Below are 8239 nucleotides of genomic sequence, written 5' to 3'. Positions count from 1 at the left end.
TAAGAAAACACTTGAACAGTACAGTGTGTACATAAAGCTAAAAACACAATTGTTATGTTATTTTGTTAAACTGTATTTTTGTAATGAAGAAAAAACTTGAAGTATAGTATGTCAACCAGTCATGTTCTGTTGAGGTGCAGTAAGTATTAAAAGTTTTGTGTTAAGTACTTGTCTTTGCAATTCTACTTTAAATTCGTAGATATATCTCAACTTAAACCAAACAAACAAACAATAGTTACTTTAGTTACTTTCCCTGGTAACTAATTACTTTTATAGGGGAGTAATTCAGTTACTAACTCAGTTACTTTTTGGGAGAAGTAACTAGTAACTATAATTAATTACTTTTTAAAAGTAACATTCCCAACACTGGTGACATGAGACGTTAATTTTCTTTGACCCATCAAAATGAATGTGGTCATTTATTAACAGAATCAAAATTTAACATCAAAACATTGTACACTTGATTATTCCGATCGGCTCTGATTAATAAAACTTGGTACGTTTTACTTAATAAAAACAACAGACATTTCCTTAGATCTTAAATTAATGTCTGCGGGCTTTTAGCTTATCTTTACTGGCAGGGAAATATAGAGATGGAATAAAGTTTAAGAAGGAAAAGTGGATACTTAGGGTTAACTAAGATAATAAAGAAAAGATGGGGAGTTATCTTGTTTGAAACCAGATAGCACGTTTCCCGGTGATTTCAGCCAGATGGTACCCGAGCGTCGACTCTTTACCTTGGTGGGGTTTCAGAGAGGTCTTCTCCTGGCGTCCAGCAAGGCTGAGTCTTTTTATCTCCAGGGATTTGTATCCGCTTCTCATCAACTTGGGACCACGAGGCTGACTGACCCAGCTTCCAAAATAAACTCCCCCGAAGGATAGGATTAAGTTAAGTGGAATTTCAGCAAACGTGCTGAACTCCTGAGATGTTGAATAGGTCTTTGGCGTGATGACCTGAAGCAACACTCCAGACAGGTGTCATCTTTCAGAAAATGACCACCGTGGACTTCACCCTTGCAAAGTCACACTCTGTCTTCCTTCTCAGCAGAACTCTCTGTTCTGAACTTTTGGAACTTCTGTTCTCCCTGGAACTAGGAAGTGTCGACTTTTAAAGAGTTCTGCTTCCGGTCACTTTTGGGAAGTCCTGATTGGTTGAAAGAACCAACAGGGGTGTGGTTTTAGTGACGTCAGAGGGTCACTACAAGTCAGAAAAACAGCGGAGATGTTTAGGAACAGACAGAGAAATGTTTTGGAGAAATGACAGACTTACAGGTGCCAGTTTTCTTGTTTCTGTCTGAGAGGTTTAAAAACATGACAGTTCGTTCCAATAAACTTGTTTGCGACTGTCTCCGACTTTTGACCGACATCACACCTTTCTCATTTCAGACAGAAGATCAAAAATGCATAATTACTTTGTAACAGACATTTAACTTGATTTCTACTTTGAATGAGGATTAAAAATCATTAATACTGTTTCACAGTTGATTTAAAATGAGTGGTTCACTTCAACATTTAAAATGGTTTGAACTAAACACACTTTTGATTATCAAGACATTGTAAAATATTAATGATAATATAAAAAAGCGAGTGTTCTTTCAATTGATTAGTTCAGGATACAATTAGAAAGTCTCTGGATGAGTTAATTTGTATTTCTGGATTCACATCAATGAAATAACAGTTCCTGTCCCATGAAGGTCTTCAGAGGCAGGTCTTGACTGGAGGCTTAGTTCACTACACAGTGCTCGGACTGAATGTGGAGCTGTGACAGGGAACTGGAGCAGCTGTATCAGGATTGTGATCTTCCTGGCAGCACTCATGAATGGTGGAATAATCTGGAGAAGCTGTGAGCTTGACTTTTGGCGTAAAGGATCAATTCGGCTGTTTTGGAGTTCCATCGGAGAATATGTACCAGCAAGACTTTAAAGGCAGAAACAACAATTCACGAGTTCTGCCTGACCCAAACTGTGGCCTTGATGCCGGACTTATCTCAACTCCTCCTGGAATGTTTAAGGAAAACAACAAAGATGCTTTGACTGTCTCCTCACCCCTCCCTTCCCCAAGGTCGTGGACATGTAACAGAACCTCAACTGAGCTGATGATGAACGTCACCTCTTATCTGGACAATGGCTGGGGGGGGGGGGGGGGGCGGCTCTGGACTATGCTACAACTTTCCCTTAAAAATTCAATGTTTTCACCGGCCTATATGTTCATGTATAACGTCTATTTATGTTGCTTTGCTGTGGGAGGTTTGTTTGATGCCTCAAATCGTGCCCTGTCTAGGACACGGAGTGAGAGATCTTTTTTTATACCGTCTCTCCTCATGTTTTCTTTCCTTTTCTCATCTAAGCAAAATATTATTCTGAATAAGAATAAGAGGCCGCGCTAATTATTTATAGCCGCCGCTTCATGCACTCCGCCCATCTTCGGACGACTGTACGTACATATTTGCATTGTATCTCGGTGCAATGCCAATAAAGTTTATTCTGATTCTGATAACAAATGTCCAAAACTTAAAAAAGTTTCAGTAAAAATCCTTCCAGCTGCATAGCATCCGATACCAGAGGATACAATCATCCAAAAATTTTGATTTACATCCAATTTGGATCCAAATGATCCAGTTATGAATGACAAGTTTCAGATGTAGGTCAGCAGGTCTGCAATATCATCAATTATAAATAAATTGAATTGAATTGAATTGAATATGGGCAGCATGGTGGCGCAACTGGTAGAGCTGCTGCCTCTCAACGAGAAGATTGCTGGTTCAAATCCTGGTCCAGGGGCCTTTCTGGGTGGAGTTTGCATGTTCTCTCCGTGCTGCGTGGGTTTTCTCCAGGTACTCCAGTTTCCTCCCACAGACCAAAAACATGCATGTTAGGCTGATTGTTAACTCTAAATTGTCCCTAGATGTGAGTGAGAGAGTGAATGGTTGTTTGTCTCGTTTGTCTCTATGTGTCCCTGTGATGGACTCGCGATCTGTCCAGGGTGTACCCCGCCCCTCATACAGTGATTGCTGGACATGAGCACTGGCAACCTCCATGACCCAAAATGGAGGAAGTGGGTAAAGATAATGGATGGATGGATGAATTGAATACATTAGTGGCATAACGTTGTTGTCAGTCAGTTGCTATGGCAATGAGTCTGCATAGTGTAACGACAGAGAGTGAGAAAAAAGAATATGAGTGGTTTTGAGCTGTTCTTGAATGGTTTTTCTGCGTTATTGTTCCCTTTGCTGTGGCGCACTGCACTAAATTAATAATACCTACTTCTCCAGGTTTCATTTTCTTAACGTAATTGTTCTACCATGGCAGCATGTCTATGTAAAAGAGTCATCCTTTTGCCCTCCTGTACGACGCGCATGCGCAAAATTTCCAGATGTAAACATAACATGCAATGTGTCTTAGGCTCATTTGCATATTGATTGCTGATTGGTCTCCGGTCCATTGACTGCAGTGCAGACAGACAGGAGAAGATCACAGCTGCCCAGCAAGGTGTGCACTGTGCAGCAGAACCTCAAGACGTTTAGTTATTTTTGGCAGAGTTGATTTGAGGGGACAAGGCATTTGTTTGAGGGGTCATTACCCCCTCTTGCCCCAGTGTGTGTGCTGTCCTTGATCTTATCCGAAGGATTTCACAGCTTGATATTTGCAGCCAAGATATAGTTTACCCTCCAGGAGATATTTATCAGTACAACAGTAGACAATCATAAAAAAACATGTGATTTGAAAATTATATTAAAAACAAAAACAGCTACATTAAAAGGTGATGTAAAATACTAAAAACGGGAACATGCCTGTTGGTTTATGCCATGAACTTAGCAGGTGTTTGAAGACATTTAACATTTTATTTTATTTAATTCATTCATTTAAAAGAAACAAAATAAAAAAAATTCATGAAAAAGAAAACATTGAATGACAAGAGTGCAGAAAGAAGAAAAAATTATTATATCAGCCCCTTATTTAAAAATTTTTAAAATAACTTTAAACAATCACTTAAAATTAATCACTTTAATATCCACTTTAAAGCTAGGAATAAAAAGAAACATGTTTTGTGTTAGCAGAATTTAATTCTAACTCTATAAATAATATGTGCTCTATAAATAAAGTTGACTTGACTTGACTAAGATTCATAACTGGCTGTAACTACCGTACCCACCACTGCACCCAGTATCCACTGGTTAACTGGTCACCATTAACTTCACGCAGACTCTCTCACTGGTACATTTTCATCTTTAAATCACTTCCTGGTCTGCTGCCTTCATACATCTCCTCCTACATGTCTCTGTGTGAGTGCAGCTACAGCGTGCGCTCTCAGGACATCATTACCTGCAGTGTTCCCTCAGTGAGGACTGAACTAGACAAAAGGACCTTCTCCTGCTCCGCTCCTGTTTCCTGGAATATCTTGTAAAAACATCTGAAGCTCTCGACCTTTGACCTCTCTATGTGGCTTTAAGAATCTGTTGGACTCCTGGCAAGGACTAACGCAGACATGTTCCTGTTTTTAGTTTTATACATTCGCCTTAGAATCTAGCTGTTTTTTTTTACTTTTTTTTGGCCATTTTATTTGTAAAAAATAAAATAATCTGTATGTGTTTATATAACTGTCTATTGTTGTCGTTGTTGTCCATTGTTTTTGTAATTCAACCTTTATTTCTACAGGTAAATCCCATTGAGCCTCGAGGACTCATTTACAAGAGAGACCTGATTTCAACAAAGAACGCCTCCTTCACCTCCTTCTACAGGTGTGCAGTGGAGAGCATCCTGTGCTCGAGCATCAATGTGTGGCATGGAGGCTGCACAGCTGCAGAAAGAAAAGCTTTGCAGAGAGTGGTGAAGGCTGCACAGAAATCTGTTGGAATCAGTCTCCCCACCATCACAGACATCTACACCTCCAGATGCAGGAAGAGGGCCACCTGCATCATGAAGGACCCCACCCACCCAGCACACACACTTTTTGCCCCACTCCCCTCAGGAAGGAGGTTAAGGAGCATTAAGTGTAGAACCACTAGACTGAGGAACAGCTTCTACCCTGAGGCTGTTAGACTCATGAATCTCTAACTAGAATAATGACTGTGAAAAACCATATCATGTTGCTGCTGATCTGTTTCATGTTGCTGCTGATCTGTTTCAATGTTGATGTGTTCATGCGTGCACATCTGCTCACAGACTCATGTTCATGTTTGTGGTGATGTTCAATGTTTTATGTTATGAGTGCTTAGTGTATATTTGGTTGATGTTTTTCTTAGTTCATATCTTAGATGTTATTACTGTTTTTCTTATACATTTTATTGTTGGATGTAACTGGGACCCTGTGTACATAATTTCGCTCCACCACATGTACCACATGAGGTGCGAATGACAATAAAGAAACTCTGACTCTGACTCTGAAAGATGACAACAATGGACAACAACAACAACAATAAACAGTTAAAAAGTCATACTGCAGGGTTTTTTGTTTTTTTTTACAAATAGGATGGCTAAAAGAAAAAGGTAATAAAAAAACAGTTTGATTCTAAGGCGAATGTAGAAAACTAAAAACAGGAACATGTCTGCATTGGACCCTGCAGGAGTCCAACAGGTTCTTAAAGCCACTTAGAGAGGTCAAGGTCGAGAGCTTCAAATCTTTTGGTAAGATATTCCAGGAAACAGGAGTGGACTAGGAGAAGGCCCTTTTGCCTAGTTCAGTCCATTGTTGTCATAATTCTTTGTTGAAATCAGGTCTCTCTTGTAAATGAGTCCTTGAGGCTCAATTGGATTTACCTGTCTAAATAAGGGTTGAATGAATGAATGAATTTGTGCAGTGATGTGTGTGATCTAAAAACAACAAAGTCCATGCTCAATCATCCAGGTATAAAACATACCTGGATCTAAACAACTTGCTCCACCCCATGAGTGTACCACCTGAGGAAGTGGTAGTCTCTGGCAGCAGCTGTAGTCTTCAGATCATGAGAGGGACAAGGTCGTGTTGGAGCTAGCGCAGTCGAGTTCGGTTCGGAGAGCAGTACCGAACAGAGAAGTGCTGGAGAGAACAGGAGTTCCAGACATGATCCGGAGTTCTTCCGAGTCTCGTGGGAATTATGCAATCTTCCACATCTGAGTGGAACTCTGACGGACTTACTCCTCTTGTGAGTCCACCGAGAGGTGAACCTGTGTCGAACAAGTAGCGTCACTACTTCGGACGATTCACAGCTGTTCCTACGGAGACGCTGAAAGGGTGCGTTAAATGGAACTCCGTACCAGTGGAGTCACCTGCTACATGTAAAGAGTCGATTAATACCACCTAAGTGTACCGAGGAGGAAGCTGGGATCTTAACGGAGAGTGCCGTCCTGATACTGACACATTTTCCTCATCCATCTTTTCCTCTCCATTTAAACTTCATTTTCCATCTTTAAACTCTTATATCTTTCTAGAAATCATTCCAGATATTTTCAGAAATGTCTGTTGTGAAGCAAAGGAAAATCATGGCCGGATGGTTTTCCTGATTGTAAAGCTGATTAATTAAGCTGTTGTTATTTTCAATTTTGCCAAATTAATGTAAATGTTTGATGTTAAACTTTGATTCTGTTAATAAATGACGCATTCATTTGATGGGTCAAAGAAAATTAACGTCTCACGTTACACTTTATTAAATTCAATGCACGATATTATTCAGTCCAGAAAAATGAATGAATCCGTTTAATTTATGAATATATCTCAGTATATGTTCATCTACATTCTGGGGAAGGGTGCTGTGAGATGAAGTCTTCTGGAATGAAGGGGGTGGCTAATGGATGAGAGCTGAGAGGTGTGAATTCCTGAGAAGAGAAGCTGGCAGTCATTAAAGGTGATGTAAGGATGGTACTTTTCTGTGGCCCGGTTTGTGTCTGTTTCCCTCGTGCTCCCTCATTAGTTTCCATTGTTACCACTCGTGTCTCGTCCCAGCTGTCTGCAATTATATCTCGTCTTGTCTATGCATATAAGCCGCCTGTTCTGTCTTGTTCTTCGTCGGGTCGTCTTCATTGGGTACTCTTCATTGGGTCTCCTGAGTCTTTCCCTGAGTCTTCCTGGTTCCTCGAGTTCCCCGTGTCTCTCGTGTCTCCTGAGTTCCCCATGCCTCCTTCCTATGTTCATGTAAGTTTTGCTGCCCCGTCAGCTTGTTTATTTTGTACTTTCGTTTATCATTAAAATCCTATTTTTGTATTTCTGCCGAGTTGAGTCCCTGTTCTGCACTCTGGGTTCGCTCCTGACACAAATCCTAACAGTACGACCCAACCCCTACAGAACCCAGCAGGCAGGGTTCTCACTCGGCAACACTCACCTTTTTTTTCTTTTTCCCTCCTCGTGCCATCATGGACGAGCTCCACTCCGTCCCTGTCCTTCCACCGTCCCACCGCCGCCGTAGTGGCAGAAGACGGTTCCGGAGGCAGTCTGCGGCGACCGGCCCGGTCTCGTCGGCCGAGCAGAACTTTAGAGCTGGTTCCGGTGTTTTCGTGGGAGCAGGGACCGCCGCCTCACCTCCCAGGTTTCCGGTGGGGGCGAGATCCAGCGTCCCGCGGGAGCTCTGGTCCACTCCTGTTCGGTTCGGTGAGTCCGGTCCGGTTGACGTTACAGGGGCGGGTTCCGTCGCCTCACCTTCCAGGTTCCTGGTGGGGGCGGAATCCGGCTTCTCACCGCCGCTCCGCGCCGTGGCTGTTCGGCCCAGCCTGGCTGTACCTCCGGAGCGTATTCCTTGTGACTCTGTGGGGGCGTGTCCCGTCGCCTCACCTTCCAGGTTTCTGGTGGGGGCGGCACCCGTCACCACACCCACTCATACAGACATTCCCTTTTTTCATTCATTTTCCCCTGAAGATATTTTTTATGTTAATCAGACCATTCTTGAACTATTTAATTCTGCTAAAAGAAACCCGTCCTCCTTTGATTTCGTTTAGTCCCAGATGGAGGATTTTTTACTTTCTATCCCTGGTCTTTCTTTGCTCCTTGAATGTGATTTTTTATTAACTGAGTTAGAGACTCTAAAGACTCCTGTTTCAGCCATCCCTGAGGTGGACTCCACGCTGCACGCAGCCATCCCTGAGGTGGGTCCTCATCTCTCCTATTCTGAGGGGGTCCCGGCAGACGCTCCTCAGCTCTCCAATTCCGAGGGGGTCCCGGCAGATGCTCCTCATCTCTCCTATTCCGAGGGGGTCCCGGCAGACGCTCCTCAGCTCTCCAATTCTGAGGGGGTCCCGGCAGACGCTCCTCATCCCTCCTATTCCGAGGGGGT

This window comes from Nematolebias whitei, chromosome 19 (assembly GCF_014905685.2).
Source record: "Nematolebias whitei isolate Nwh7 chromosome 19, NemWhi1, whole genome shotgun sequence".
In the NCBI taxonomy this organism is placed as follows: domain Eukaryota; kingdom Metazoa; phylum Chordata; class Actinopteri; order Cyprinodontiformes; family Rivulidae; genus Nematolebias; species Nematolebias whitei.
The sequence above is the reverse complement of the archived record's forward strand: the minus strand, read 5'-3'. Positions refer to the sequence as shown.